This window comes from Hydra vulgaris, chromosome 08, assembly GCF_038396675.1.
Source record: "Hydra vulgaris chromosome 08, alternate assembly HydraT2T_AEP".
Taxonomy (NCBI): Eukaryota; Metazoa; Cnidaria; class Hydrozoa; order Anthoathecata; family Hydridae; genus Hydra; species Hydra vulgaris.
The window spans coordinates 50,830,001-50,847,734 of NC_088927.1; positions in this window are offsets into that span (position 1 = coordinate 50,830,001).

Sequence of the window (17,734 nt, forward strand, 5' to 3'; positions counted from 1 at the left end):
ATAGTTTTAACACCAAATATTTATTGTCATTACAAAAAAACATCAATAGTATTGGTTATACTAATTATTTCTAAAGAGCTTGGACTTGAAAAGTCTTGAAAAATTGTTAATGAGCTGTGGGATTTCGTCGAACTAAGCCTTAACAAACTATTGCGTGTTTTTTATTTAAAAAAATCGGCCCATTTTTGTCACTAAGTATTATTAATAAAATTCATCTATCTTCGATGATGTAAATGCAAAATTATTTCAATAAAGATTTTATTAATTCTCAAAAGTTAAATGGATGGCAGCAGCAGCAAAAAAAAAAAAAAAAAAAAAAAACTATTTATATTATAAAATGAGTCATTTATCAATAGCAATTCCTTAATTATAGAACCATAAAGTTAACAAATAATAAAACCCTTTTAGTTACTAATTTCCCAGGTTTGCTATAAACCTCGTATTCAGATTAAGGCCAACTCTAGTTTAATTTTTGTAAGAAAAAACAGGTCATAAATGGGTAGTTAAACAAGATTACGACCAAAGATTAATTTGTTATAAATATTTTTTTCATTTGATATCTGGTCAGGAAAAAAACACCCACGTCGCTCTCACTTTGTTAACTGAATTTACTATTTTGTTATTTACACAGTAAAAACTTTTACACAAGATTCCATATATTTATGTTAAACTCATTTAACATTCATGTTATAACTACTCATAAATAAATTGCTAGAGCAAATCAGACTAAACACTGGAGCGATGGTGCAGCACGGGACTGTGATAACAGATTTATACGTAAAACTTGCAGGTCATGGCGCCAATAATGACTGTTAGCTAAAAATAAAAAATTAAATTTTTATTGTGCAATATATATTGACTCCTATAAGTCGATCATAGCATAGTTTTAAATGCTTAATACAAGTTTATTAACTTATTTTTTTTTAATTTTTACCAACACCGGCCTCATTTACACCACATTATTAATAAATTTTTATTTGGTATAAACAAAGAAACTGTATCCCTGAACTCGAACTGATCAATGTATGTATAACTGATCAAGCTTTATACTATGAGGTAATACTCCTCATTATAGTATAAAGCTTGCACATTTCATCTCATAGAAATTAGTGTAACAGCAGTTATAAAATATAGAGGTAATTCATTCCATCTTCCGTTTATTTGAACTAAAAAGAAATACAACCCCTAGTTTGATTTAAAAAATAATTTCCACTCCTTACATTATAAGTACTATTACCTTACCCTCTTTTATTTCTACTTGACTATGTATTAAGCATTTGAGAATACCACTTCAAATATAAAAAAATCTTAAAAAAAAAACTTACTTTTAGAAAAAGTTTGCTATATTCATTTCCAACAACAGAAATTGGATTGCTGGTATCATTGACCAAGCTATATGCATTTCCGATAACAATAACTGGATTGCTGGTATCATGACCAAGCTATATGCATTTCCAATAACAACTGTTATTATTTCATAGGTTTATGCATCATATTAACAGCAATTGAAATGCCAGAATGCAGCAATATCATTTAATTTCAATTCAGTGATAAAGAAGAAACATAGAATACTAAAACATACCGAATGTAATAAAATTTAATAATTAGTGAAAATGTAAAACTTTTTATAAATAAACAATATACCGAGAATATTTCAAATTAAAATTGAGATTTTGAAAGTATAACCTGCAACATTGAAAATGTATATAAAAAAATAATGCTCCATATCTATCATCATATATATAATAACCTTGTAACAATATAACTTCAACAACTATAACTATAACAGTTGTAATCAACAATAACTTCAACAGTTTAATATACCAGATTACCTTAACAACTTGTGACATTTTTTAACTGATCTAACCTTAGGTTTTTGTTGTGTACATCTGGCAATTATGACAGTTCCATAAAATATCTTCCTTTTTATATGCACTGTGGAACTTTTTGACATTCACGATGAAACCAATTTTTACACGTAGAACATTGAGAAATTTGACTGCAAAAGCAAATCCATTAGTTTTTATAAATAAAAAGTTATAAATGGAACAATTGATTCTAATTATAACTTTATATGTATATACTAACAAAAATTATAGTGAAACAACCATTTATAACATTACCATGCAAAGCCAATACGGTCACCTACTAAAGTTAGAGAAAATAAAATGAACTATTTATCAATCGATTGTATATCAAAGTTTTTCTTCTCCAAGCTAGACTTACATTGCAACAACTAAGGAGCCTCACCAACTCCAAGTTTAACATCATGTTTAAAACATTATTTGAAAAGTTGGAACATACCTATTAAAAATTTGTTCATCTTCAAGGATCCAAAACATGCAACAAGAACAATGTAGAGGAATATGGAAACTACACATCTCCTCAACACAGAAGGGGTAATGGCAGTTGGGAAGACATCTAACCGGTAGTTTAGTATACAGTTGAGAAGATGAATCCTCATTTTACTTTGCTCAAACATAAGCGTACTTGGTGGTATCTTGTTTGCTTCAAGTACCTGTCGAGCCCACGCAATAGCATAGAGACCGCAATCTACACCATTTGTTTGATGTTGAATTGGTAGAACTTTAATAACAATTTTTTTTTGTTGGCAGTGTAAGATAGAGCATATTTGTCTTTTTGTCTCAATACTTATTGAACCCTGAAAGAGACTGTCAAAAATATATATTTCCCCAGGCTTGCAATCATATAACGCAAACCCAATGTAGATTTCCATCATGAAGAATTTGTACAAATGGATTGCTTGGACATATATCAAAAGACATAACCTTTCCTTTAATCAGATCTTGCAGACCAATATTAATGTTAAACTGAATTGACATAATTTGTTGAAAAAAGTGAATGACATTGTCATTAAGCATTTTCCCTTTTTCTATGCCATTCCTTTCTGAATCTCCAATCAATGAGCATTTTAGATCACTAATAGAGTGCAAATCCCTTATAAGATGGAAATTATCTTTAACTATGTTGGCCTCATCAAACTCTTGACAAATATCCAATAATACTATTTTTTCTTGACATTCACTACTTTCAATTTTTATCAACTCATTGGGTACTGCAAACATTTCACAATTTTCATCAAGTATGTGATTAGTTAAAATTTCAGTCATACAAGATTCATTTTTTTCTTTGGAGATGACGTATATTTTACACCAACTCTCTTGGCATTTTTCTTTTGTGTTGAACAGGAAAATTAACAAGATGTGGTAAATTTGTATCTGACTTGATCCAGGTTTCTGGTTTTTTGTCTGGAAGGAGAACAACCCCTTGCTCTTTTTTAAGAGTTTCTTCAAAGCTTGCTTTAAATTTATAAAGCTCATCAAACAATTTGTCTGTTGCTATATGAGAGTCACATAAATGTGTCAAATTTATTATTGCATTTAGAAGCTCACGACATGCTGCTGGTGTGTCTTACCTGCTTGGTTATATAGTGCACGGATATGCACTATATAACCAAGCTGAACATGAACAAATTTTTTGCACCACCAAGATAGCATTGGTAAGTTTCTCTACTATTACTTGAAATGAAGCAACATTGTATAATCTGTCTGTTATTGCGCTAACTCTGACTAAATCCATGCTTATTACTTTGTCTATCGTTTTCATACAATTTTTTACTAAAGGTTGTGGACGATTTGTCAAAAATGTTGGAATGTTATCCTTATATTTTCTGTAAGATGAATGCGCTCTCCTATTTTTATCAACATAGCTAAAAGAAAAGAAATTGTCTAGTTAGCCCAGATTTAATCTAATTTAGTTTACTAATACAATAATGGTAACAACGATATTATTTTTGAAAGTTTGAAATAAACATATAATTACTGCTTTTTATTTTTGTAATCAGCAGTACTTATATATAAGTGGCTGTAGCATAATTAACATAAATGACTAACTTTTCGTAATTGTGAGGAAGAGATTCCTCTATACAGATACTAAGCATAGCTGTCAGAGAAGAATTGGTTTTGTCGTTCAGTACCATTGTTAGTATTAATATTTCACAATAAACGTTGTTGTCGAAAAGCAAATACCCATCTCTGAAACAGAAGATTAACACTACAAGCAAAAGAACCCATCTCTGAAACAGAAGATTAACACTACAAGCAAAAGGAACATTACTGCAATAAATTAAAGAACAATTATTAATAATAGAATTATTATGAAATAATATTAATTTGAAAATATAGTAAATAAATAATTATTGTTAATGACTCTTGCTAAAGGATGGATAAAAACCAAAATGTTTTTATTTTTTGTAACATATATACTAACCTTTAGGTTACATAACCAAGTACTATTTAAATACTCTGCTAGTTTTGGGTTACTTTTCCACTCTTCTGAATCTTTTAATGCATCAACAGCATTTTGGCAAATTTCCTCTGAAGTTGCATGAGTAATGTTATGCAGTTTTAACTTAACTGCACCTTTAACAACACAACATCCATTAGCAGTTTTAGAAAGCCACCTCTCCCGAGCTTGCTCTCAATGAAAGTCACAAATTAAAACATTACACCCTAATGAAAAACAGTTGGACTTTGTTTATGCAATGATTGAGTTAGCATTAAAAAAAATTAAAAAAAAAAGATTATAGCAACTCTTCACCTGGAAAAACTGATTCCAATATCTTTATTTCTTCATTTGAGTAATCAGTTAAACAAAACTTTTGTTGAAATAAAGGGATCCATTTTTTAATGCACAATAACACTTCTGTGATAGCAGATATGGTTTCATTTTCACACAGAAAAACAGCTACAACCTGATAATCAATGTTTGTTTTAACAACCTTAAAAAAAAAAGCGGTAAAGCATACCTAGTTGTGCGATATGTTGCATCAAAAAAAATAAGGTCAGTTCCATATCACAAGAGTAATCTTTTTTTGCCAATGATATTTGGCAAAAATCATATTTGATATTTGGATAAATAAACAACAATTAATCCTTAAGCTCAGGATCATTCCTATCAGCAATATTTACACCTTTTGGTCTAAACTTTATCATTGCTTCTTGAAAAGTTATTTGCCATTCATTTACTTTATCATGCAAACATTCTTGGTCAAAAATTCTTGATCAAAGATCTGCGAAGCTTTCTTCTTGCATTCAGCATATGATTTCGAATGGTCTTATCTATCAGAAAGTAACGTTTGTTTGTACTTTATAAATTACTATTGGCAGTAAATTCTGCATCAACCAAAAATTCAAGATGCTCATTTCTGATACAGTATTAACACCTTTTTTTACTGGAAAGCTAGGATATATATATAAAGAAAAAAGTATAGAAAAGGTCAGTGTGGAATAGACTTACAAAAACCCATATTTTTTTATTATATATACTAGTTGATCTGGGTCGGATCAACTAGTATATATTAATAACATAACAATACTAATACTATAACAATACAATACCTCAAACTCTGGAAATTCAACAATTTCTTTAATATAAACCTTGGCAAAGCAATTAAATTTTTTGGTATCCTGCAGAAAGACTCAAGAAACTGACTGAAAAAGACTGCAGAAAGACTTTTTGGTATCCTGCAGAAAGACTTTTTTGGCAATAGTGATCTGTACTCTACACATTAAAATAAACGAATGCAAGTTAAATGAGATAAAATCTTAATGCAGATATTTTTATTTATGAAATAAATACAAATATAAATGTTAAAGAATATTATAATGTCAACTATACTGGACCTTTTTTAATATTTTGGTCTTTTCCATGCTGACAGTCAAGTTTTGTCCGTGTTGACACAATGAATGGTACTCCTGTGTAGGCAAAATCTTTGTCTTCATAAAACAACTTGTGTTCTTTCTTAAACAATTCTAAATGAAACAAATTACACTTCATTTTATTACAATGTTACAGGGGGAAAAACATGAAATAGAGTTAAACAATTGCTACAGTTAGACAAAACTTTATCTACAGATTATTTAATTAATTTGCCAACCTTCAAAGTTCTTTTCCATGCTACCTGTACAAGTAACAACATAATGCACTGTGTGCAACATTTCGTGCTCTGCAATTTTTGCACAAACATTTGCATAGGTGGCAAAAACATGCTTGACCACAGGTACTGTAGATTCAACTGACAACATTAGTTCTGAAAATAGTAAATTATTTTTAAGATCATAAAACCAGTGCTCTTTTAGTAAATGATTAGGAATCACATAAGATAATAAAGAATCTTCCCCACTGAATGTACTAAATCGAGAGAGCAGCTATCTTCGTTCATTTTACAATCAAAAATTAATGCACAAATTTCGAAAAATAAGCTAAATAAATAAAATAAAGTTAACTGCTTAAGAAAATAAACATTAAAAAAGTAATATCAGGAATAGATGAATAAGACATTTTTAAATAAATGTACTTTCGAACGACACTTAACGCACGAGGTGGATTTCAAATTTTGATATAGTTTTATAGTTTTAAAATACATCAAAATTACGCATGCGTTAACATTTTTCTAGGTCTGCGATTTTAGTAAATTCGGAAATGTCCTTTTCAACGACATTATTTAGCACTAACCCTTAAAACATGTTTGATATTATTCTATATTATAATAATAACGCAATTTGTAAATGCAATATTTATTATAACTTACGCCATTTGTAGATGGAATATAAAACAGAATTTATTTGGTTTTGTATGTATATATGAACGGACTTATATTTGCATGTATGTGTGTGTGTGTGTGTGCGTGTATAATAAAAATAAAAGTAGATAAAAAAAATAGAGAATTAAAAATAATAATAATTTTAAAAAAATAATTAAAAAAAATTTTTTTTTTTCTTTTTTTTCTGCAAATAGTAAATTGATTGTTAAATCAGTTTTTTCTTTAGTTTCTACTTTCCTTTTTCATTTTTATCGGCTGAATTTTTTAGTTATATTAACGGGGCTGGATGATAAGACCCTGTCTTCTGCCGGCTCCGGTCGAAACTTTAATGTTATATTTTTATGTTGTAAAAACATTGTTAAAGCTTTTTTTTTTTTAATTACGAAAATAAATAAAAAAATTCTCTTCTAGAAAAAATGCTCAACTATAATAAAGAAAGATAAAAAGAAGATATCAAAACCAATTAACTGAATCAAATAAACAATAATTATAAACATAAACAAATATTGATTAAGTTATTGCTTTATCCAGTTTTTGAGAAAATAAACATCTTTAAAATCACTTATCAGTTTGGTGACTTTTTGCATGCAGTTTAAATTTTTATAAAATGATGTAATGACTTAACAGCAACTAACTCTGGATTTCTAGAGTATTAGGAACACATACTTAAAAGCCTTCAGTGATCCAAAAGTAGTTGCTAGGGGCGTCGCTATGGAAGTTTGAGTAGTGAGCTTATATTTAAATCAAAAATTACCTCCTGTATTTTTTTAAATAAAACTAACTACAGAGTCCTATAGATTTTAAAACATTCACCTTGAAATTTTCAATTTTTACTATTTTTTCACCCAACTACCACCTTAATAGTCATCGTCATGAAAAACTAAACTGTTAACGTATAACGTGACTGGAATATGTAAAAGAGAAATTAGAGTTGGAGTAAAATTAATTATTTTATAAGCATCTGTATTATTAGCTAGATAAATGTACATTAGTGAAAGAAATGTTGTATGGATGTCTTCTAGATAATTATGTATGAATGATTCAGCATAATATAAACACAAGAGGACCCCCAGCTTTTATCCTAAACAGGTATTTCACAAGAAGATCCACTCTGGGTGTGCACCAGAGTATATTTTATCAAAATAGCCCTTTGTGTTATCTTGAAAAAGACTCTCAGGGCATTTTATCAAAACGATTGCCAGTGATCTCCGTATTAATACTGAGACTGCAAGATGATGTTTAGTACAACATGCTTACAATTATACATTTTTAGTTGAATTAAGTGTAACATTAAGGAAAATGAAGGATCAAAGTATGTAATAAGAGTTGATAATCATTGTGAGTAGTAAACAACGGGGGCTGGTATTTGACTGTGGCCAAGGCCGGTTTTACGTACGGGACTGCATAAACATTATTGCATATTGACTTATTTTTATATATCATATCAATATGCACTAATGTTTATACAGTCCCAGCTATGAAGCTGGCTTTGCCCAGGTCAAATACCAACCCCGGTTGTTTACTAATTGTGAGTTATTTACAGTTAAGGTAGTCGCATAGATGACATCTAACAATAGCATGTGTCATTAGTATGAGTGATAAAGTACAACTATCTTTTATTTTAGTTGGTACAGTACAACACTAGAGCAGGATGCTAGTAAAACATATATGACAAAAGTTATTTGTGTAAATTCAATGCATTTTAATAGAACTGCACTGAGCAGTGGATACTGCATTTTAAAGAGTCATAATGAATTTAGAAGAGGATAGCAGAGTAATATAAAAGTATGAATAGACAGGTGTACAGAGGTAAATTAAAAATTGCTATGAAAAGAATAATCAACATAACAGTAAAATTTAATAATTGCTAATAAATAACAAAGGTATGACAATGGTATTTATGGTCATGAATAACTAAACTGTATGTACCACATGACTTATTAAGAAATATCTAATGTGGAGTGGAATTGTTTGTTTTATCAATGGTTAATGTAGACTAGGTAATTATATATAAACAGATGTCAAGTAGTACAACATAAATGCAAGAGTGTTATAGCCATATATCGATACTCTACGAGATTATCCAATTTGGATGTGCACTAGTGTCCTTAGCAAACTACTTTTTGCGTTATACTGAAAAGACCTGTCATAGGGTATCTCATCCAGATTGTTGCTGCAATCCCAAAATTAACAAATGTGAAAGAAAATTATAAACCTGAAAAAATAAAAGCATGAAAATAGTATATTTTTTTAATTTAAAAGCGTTTTACTTAACAAATCAAAACTTTTTATGTTATTTAATCATAACATACTTAATTATAAAAAAATTTAAAATAATTTTACTATAGCAAGCCTTTCCAGAAAAAATTAGGCTGGTGCGGGGTATATAGCACGCCGTTTTTATGGAAAAATTCAATAACATGTAATGCGAACCACACGCGATTGTTAAAAAAAATCAGCGCAGATGCGCATTAAACATTATTTCTTAATTTGTTGCAAAACTCTGTTTTTTTTCCTTCTTATTTTTAGGATTACTTTTTATCTTCAGCCACGATGTTTTGATGCAAGTCGAGAAACAAAACTAATTATATGTCAGGGAAAACTTATCGCACGTAAAAAGTCTACTATATGCAGTAAGGTGTCCCCAAATATGATGAAAACTTGAAAATCAAGAGACTATACCGTTCAAACAATGTGATTTGGTCTATAAAGATAAAATATATAAAAAAATTTGATTCTAAAATTAGCAACTTTACTAGATGTATAATTAGAAATTTGTATTTTTTTTTCGGTTTTACGCTCATATTATTGAGACAATTTTCCTTCAATAAATATAAAAAAACCCCAACTTACAAATATATTTTGCATTATTAGATAATGAAACATACAACTGTTATAGTGAGAAAATGAAACACAATGTTAAAAACCTTTTTTTACCTAACATTTACTTAACATTTTTACTTAACATTTAATTAAGCGCATAGGAAAACAGTTGTAAAATAACGGGTGACAACTAAAAAACGAGACTGGATTTAAAGACACATATCTCTTTAAAGAAGTAAGATAAAACAAAAAGGAAAAATGTTCTAGAAAGTATTTTTATTCTAGTTTATAAATATATAATCAGTTGTTCTCAATTAAACCATTTCTTCTGACTTTATCAACTAGGCCTGGTATAGACTGAGCTAGGCTCCGTATGAGCTCAATATCAAATTTATTAAGGCAATACTTGATTCTAGAACGCAATTTTTTAAGATTTTCTGCATGCAAATTCTTCTAGTAGACAAGGCCTTTCACAATACTCCAAAAATTTTTGATAGGATGACATTCTGGCAAGTTTGCAGGGTTATCCGCTTTCTCAACATAATGCACGTTTTCCTTGTTTAGGTACATGATTACTGTTTTTGCATAGTGAGATGATGCTAAATCTGGCCAGAAAACATATGCACCATCTGAATGATACTTATTGATGAATGGAATAAGTCTCTTCTTAATAAGTTTGATTAAATAGATTTTTGGATTTACTGCCAGTCCACTTGATACCAAATAAGGTTGAGAAATTCCATTTTCAGAAAAAGTAATCCATAGAAGTAATTTCTTTTGAAACTTTTGTTTTGTTTGGTATTTAACTGTAGACGGAGTAGATTTTACATCACTAGTATAAAATATATCATTTCCATTGATACTGGAATAATTTAACGTGAAATAAGGCTCATCGTCAATGATTGGTTTACGATTTCCGAATTTCTGACACAATCGACTGCATTTAGTTCTAGCTGCTGCTTTTTGCTGGTCAGAGCGATTGGGAAACGTCATTTTTTTTCTTAGTTTAATATTTATTCTTTTTTTTAATGTTTTACTGATGTGTTGGTGAGTACAGTTGAACTTTTTAGCTGCCTGTCTTTATGGTCAAACATGAGTTTGAGCCTTTCAATGTTTGTCCTGGTCATTTTTTTAGCTTTTACTCTACTTCCTTGAACTCTTTGGTACCCAGATTCACTTTCAGCAAGTTTAATTATCTGGTAGATAGTACTTTTAGATATATTCTCAACTTTAAAGTGGTCATAAGTTAACTTTTTACTAGCATTTTTGTAATTTAAATAAAATTCATACACACGTTTTCTAATTTCTTCTTGCTTTGAATTTATTTTTTATTCATTTTTCTATAAAATAAAAAAAAAAAAACATAAAATGTTTAAAAACTAAAATAAAAATACCTTCTAAATAGTCTTTATATTTTTAAAATCTTATTCCTTTAAGGAGATACGTGTCTTTAAATCCAGTCTCGTTTTTTAGTTGTCACCCGTTATATGCTTTTGCGAGTTGATCTTTTGGCATTTTGGCTTGTAATTTTTTTCTATGATCGTTTGCAACAAGCATTATAATTTTGCCTCTGATCATCATTTGTAGATGCCTTCACATAGTCTTGTATAAGCTTGATGTTTCTTTCAGCGCAGTCGTTAGTAGTAGAGAGATATTTAAAAAATTTACAGAACTTACAAAACTTTCAGTATTCTCCAAAGATTTTACTCTACCGTAAGCCCATTGTTCAATAATACCGTAAGCCAATTCCAATAATTTCAAAAAGATACCAAGGCTCTGAACCAACCAGAAGAGGTGGTGTTGTTTTGGAATTAAGACCTGGAATATTTTGAGGGTACCCAATATGGAATTTAGGCTTAGAAAAGTTAGGTAGGTTATGAATCATTTTTTTTTTCATTGTCTTCAACGTCACAATCTCCAATTGCTAACACAACAAGCTAAGGAGTTAAGTAACTAGAGCGTCGTTTTATACTCTTTCTTAAAGACTGTCTTAACTGGTTATGGCATTGCTCTTGTATTTTAAGACTTGCCCTGAAAGGGCAAGTCTTAAAATCAAGGTCATTCTTGGGTGCTTTTTTAAAATCATGGTGCGTAAAAAATGGCTGTAAAAAAACATCCTTTCTGAACCTCATTTATTTCCTTTTCTGTCATTATTCTAACAACATTTTTTGTCATTTCCAATGTAAGGAGGTAAAGTCCGTCGGCCATAAGATGTGCCTCAAGCGCTAGGTTGATGGAATCTAAAATTAGTTACAATTTCACTAAGATAAAAAACAATAAGCTGGCAAAGGTTCCTATAATCAATTATTGCAAAAGTATTTTTAAGCAGAGCTTTAGAACAGTAAGTAAGGGTATCTTTTACAAGTGTACAACACTGAATCAACTTCTAGGTTATCCCAACTTATTTTTACAACATTATTTAAGGTGTTCACTTCCGTACAAACTTCACTCCACTTTTTTTTTTTAACTTTAAACACAATGTTCTATGGGAACCTTTTGTCTTTCCTTTTAGTACTTCATGAAGTGAGACATATGCAGCTCATATATGTATAGCCTGCACAACAATTATATTAAAGGGAGTTTAAGTTTTACGCTTAGCAATTGAATTGCTCCTGTATATTTCCCCGTGTTACTACTGGTTGTATCGCAGCAGCAAGCAAACAGTTGATTAACACACTCGTAATATTCCAACAATTTTATTATTTCTATTGTATGGCATGCTCCAATAACATTTTTTAGTTGGGCAATCCCAAGTCTGTTGCAGTCTGTTTAATTCATTTTATTCGTTATATGCAGTAGGGTGGAGCGATTTTCATAGCAAAAAAAAAAGAGTTTAAAAACCAATATTACTGAGACACGAATCAATGTCTATTAATTATTAGATAAAAGTAAAAAAATATTTTTTGATTTTGATGAGATCTTGAGGGTCCTCTTTGGAATTTAAATTCTTGACAGGTCCTAATATTTTTGAATTTTTTTTTTTTCTAAACCATATCAACCTTGGACTCAAAAAAAGCAGAAAAAAATGCTTGTTTCATAAATAATAATTTTATTAAAAAAATTTTTCAGTGAATAAAATATTTGCAAAAATATACCTTAAAACCCACGTTTTGTTGAGGACGGGGGTTTTTAATGAAAAAAACAACTCTACTTTTTTAATTTTAATTTTTTAATAAAAACAAATATTATTTTCAAAATCAGCATATTATTTTGCTTCTTTTAAGTATCAAGTTGATATAGTTTAGAAAAAAAAAATTTAAACAATATTAGGACCCATCAAAAATTTAGAATCCAAAGAGGAACCTCAAGAACTCATCTAAACTAAAAAAAAAAAGAGTAAGGTTCTTTTTTCACCAAAAGATATTGATTTGCTGCTCAGGCAAATCAAATTTCAAAAATTTTCAAAATCGCTCCACCCTAATATGCAGTCTCTTTAATTCATATGCCGTTTAAGTCATTTGAAGTCTGTTTAATTCATCTTATTTGATAAAATCTTCAAAAACATTAGTTTTTAAATTTTGTTTTTAAAAATGTTTTTCCAATATTGTACGTTTTTCTCAATACGGAAGGCAAAAAACTTTTTTTATCTACTTAAAATATTTTTATATATTTTTTAATATAACAAGTTTTTAAAATATATACATATATATATATATATATTTTTATTATTATTTAACTTTTATTTCGCTGATTAAACAATATTACAATTTTTCATATAAAATAGATAACATCGTAAACATAAAAAACCTTTATAAAAAACGTTTTTAATTTTTTAATTTATAATATATATATATACTGTTATAATCAGTCAGGGACTCAAAGAAGGTAAGGATGATGCGTTTATCATCACAACCTTTTCATAGAGCCCCTTTAGTCACTCATTTAAATAAAAATAAAAAAAAACTTTAATTTTTAAAGAAAAATAAAAATTTAATAAAGCAAAGCTCATTTTTTTTTTTTTTTTTTTGTGTGTAAAAAATCGAAAACACAAAAAAAAAAGATAAATAAAAAGAAAAAATACAAAAAAATCTGAAAAAAAATACTTTAAACTATAATATATAGGTCAGGAATTAAGGAGATGCATTTTAGTTTGTTGTTTAAACGATGACATGCTTTTTAGGTCTTTAATATTGTTATTTTGGAAACGACTCCATATTGATGGACCACGGTTTTTTCCTAGTTGATAGTCGTTCCTGGTGTTTGAACGCAGATTATATTTTTCAGAAAATGATATAAAAAAATTATCTGAAAAAACGCTTGGTAGAAGATTGCTTTTATACTTATACATAATAATTAATATCTGTAATGTGTTAAGTTTCTCAATATCTAGAACCATCATGCTTTTCATCACTGGGGCCGGGTTTACTAACCTATTTAAATAATTAATTGCTTTGCATGCATGGTTTTGCAGACTTTGCAATTTTAGCAATTTGGTTTTATGGGTGCTGGCCCATACAATATTTGCGTACAAAAGCTGACTATGTACAAGACTAAAGTAAAGCATATTACGTGATTTACTATCGAGAAAAGGTTTTGACTTATACAAAACACCTATTACAGAGGACACCTTTGTATCAAGAAGACCAATATGGACAATGATATTAATCACAAATTAAGACAATAATACTAATCGTATTGAAATTTTTTATGTCCATTATTTTTACCACGTGAAATGGTATTTATAAGTAATTTTATAAAATATGCCAATGTAATGTTAAAGTTAATTCAAGTTAAATTTTAATACAACAGAAATTATATATATATATTCTTTAATTTTTTTTGTTTTAGGTGTTCAAAGAAGAACTTGTCATAGAGCACCACAGAAAAGTTTTTAACTAGGAAGTTCACGCTTCCTTCCTTGCCAATAACGTGGAATATACCCAGAACTCTTTTCGAACCCTGGATCTCTTGCGTCTAAAGCAAGCGCTCTAACATTAGATGCTCTAACGGTATAACCACTGTTAACTGTGCCGCTAATAATATGAAACTCTCTACAAAATTGATTGACCAATGGACTGTCACAAAAACCATTTTTGTTTCTTTCTTCAGTTAAAGTTGTTGTTTTTTTAATTTTCTTTTTAGTTTAGTTTCGTTTTTTCAGCGCAAATTAATATTTAACATATAGATATATAAAAACTAATGCAGCGTAAATTGGTTTTTAAAACGCGCCAATTATCAAAGAGTTGATCATCTTCACAAAAGGCCTGATCACTGACATTATGAGGGAAAATCCAAATCTCAAATAAGAAATGTATACGGTTAAAGATACTGAGTTGATCATTGCATTGTCATTGATTAAGTAATACGATTGGTTACTGTATAAAATAAGTATTATTGGGAGTGATATGGCAGTAATATGATACATAACTATGGGTATCTCACTAATGATAACAGTTATACTAAATGATACTAAATAGAACTAAGGATGGATACTAGTAAAATCTATATAACAAATACCTACAAAATAACATAATAATAGCTTAATATTCATAACAATATATCATTTATATCATAACATATATCCAAATGTATAAACCAAAATATGACTGGTCGTAGATAATAAGTTTAAACTTTCGTTTTTTTTTCTTTTAGATGCCCCAAGATATTCTTACAGTCTTATCACATAGCACCGCGGAAGCGCATTTAATGGGAGTTCACGCCTCCTTTCGAAACGAAGTCGCAAAACTTGTCCAGATGTACCACTGCACCACGGCTACTCCAAGTACTAAATTATATCACAGCACAAACTGCAATAATATAATTCAATATTATGAGTCTCACTCTAATGATAACAGTTGCTACACTTAGTACAGTATAGAACAAAGAAAGGATATTAATGAAACATATCTAACAAAAGTTTTCAACGTATATATGTAAATATATACATAAAGTTTATATACATTTTAATTAATTCCCGAAGTATTTGCATTTTTTTTTTTTTTTGTTTACTTAAGGAATTATTATGAATAAATAAATAAGCAAATAATATTTTATTAGAAAAAAACTAATTTATTTTGTAAAAACATTCCAAATTTCTATAGTTACATCGAAGAAACCTTTACAGTTTTGGTTTTAAATAATAATTTTTTAACTATTTTAGTTTTTAACAATACTTTTCACCTTTTACATTAATTCGAAGATTCGGCTTTTCATACTTTTTAATAAGATTTTCAAAAAAACCTTTGAAATACCGTTCCATGCTTGTTGGATAAAAGTTTTAAGTTCTTACATCGTATTATACTGTCGAGAATTTCCGTATATAGTTTATGACAATATTCTCCATAAATTTTCAATAGGGTTTAAGTTGGGTGAATGTGACAAAAAATACACATCCAAAACATTTATATATAAATATATATATATATATATTTTTTTATTATTTTTATTTTTAGTTTACAATTATTAATCGTAATATAACAATATATAAACTTGGTATCTGAAAGAAGACCCAAAAGATCTTGTCGCCAGAACCATATATAATATATCAAACGTGTATATGAAATAAAATAAAAATAGAATTTATTTAATAACTATTAACAATGTAAAATAAACAAAGACTGAAAATAATTTTACAAATTATCTTGAGTGAAAATAATTTTACATTTCAAAAATATTTATATATATTGCTAGTAGAAAGAATATAGTTTTTTAATTTAGTTTTAAAAACGGAAAACGAAATTGACAAATCAAAATTGGGAACTACAATTTTGTTCCATAAATACGGTGCTCGATAGCTTATGCAAAACTGATTAAACTTTCTTTGACAAAAGGGTTCAATTAATAAATTATTATTTCGTAAAATATATTTGTTTTTAGCTTTATGGGTAAAAAGATCTTTAAAAATGAACAATGATTGTTCACTTTTACTACGAAACATAAAACATAAAATTTTATAGACATTGAGTTCGTAAACGTTAAGTGCTTTAACGTTTTTAAATAAAATATTTAAATGAGAAAAACGATTTTCAAAACATATTAAACGTATTGCGTGTTTCTGACGATGGTAGAGATTTCGTAACTTACTTTTGGAGGTACTTCCCCAAACAATATTTGCATAATTTATATAGCTATGAATAAATGAGTAGTAGAATTGAATTAAATTTTGTTTACTTGAATAGTATCTAACCTTATATAGAAGGTCATAATATACCTAGTGTATATTGTGATCTACTAAATGAATTGGAGATTTCACGAATGAACTGTGTAATGGCTTGTTCAGTTGAACAATTTTTTTTTAAAACCGAATTGTTTTTTATATAGAAGTTTATTTAGATTAAGATAATTGTATGTTTATTGTAAATAATTCTTTCTGAAATTTTCGAGAGGATTGAAAAAACTGAGATAGGGCGATAATTACTAATATTTGATTTTTTCCCGTCTTTGTAAATAGGAGTAACTTTAGCTATTTTTAATTGGTCGGAGAACACACCTTGCTGTATAGTTGCCCTGAAGACTAAAGAATACATTTTAAATTTTCAAAGCAATCTATGACTATGTTGCCATTTATTTCGTCCGCACCCTAGCTTTGTTTTTTTTTTGAAAGAGATTTGTAAGCTTTCTCAAACTCATCAGAAGATAAGTCAAAATATAAATTATCTATAAAAAGCGAATTATTTATAGGCTATAAGAAATCACAAGAAGTTTTTTCCGTAATAGGAATCTTTTTTGCCAATTTAGTTCCTTTATCAAAGAAATATTTATTAAACTCGTTTACAATTTCGTTTGGTTCATATAGGGGAACACGGGGTAAGATAGTGAATGGGGCAAGATGATTTTCCATAAAACAACTCAACAAAAAAACTGAAAAAAGGGTGAAAACAAAACTATATTTTCATCTTGTATTTTAAAACGCCAATTGGTTTTTTAAAATATTATTAACGCAATTTTATGCGCATAAGTTTACTTTTTGCGCTAAAAAAAAATACCTTGCTTCCGGTTATTCAAATTGAATGGTGTCCTTCAGGTGAAACTTTTTTAGACATTTTTTTTGTGGAGCGTGTTTATTCTGTGTTACTTTAGTTAGTTTAGTAAGTATTTTTTAAACTTTTATAAAATTGGAGGCAGAATTTGTAAAATAAGTTATCTTGCCCCGGTCACGTGACCAGATAACAAATTTATGAACTTAATGTTTTAAATTTTATTTCAAATTTTTCAAATTGCTAATTAAAAATCAATGCAGGTAATGAATTATTATGGTATCATGAACACACTGACAAAGCATTACTGTTTCATGACTGATAGTTTTACAATAAATCAGGCTTTTCCAAACGTTCGCCATCTTGCCCC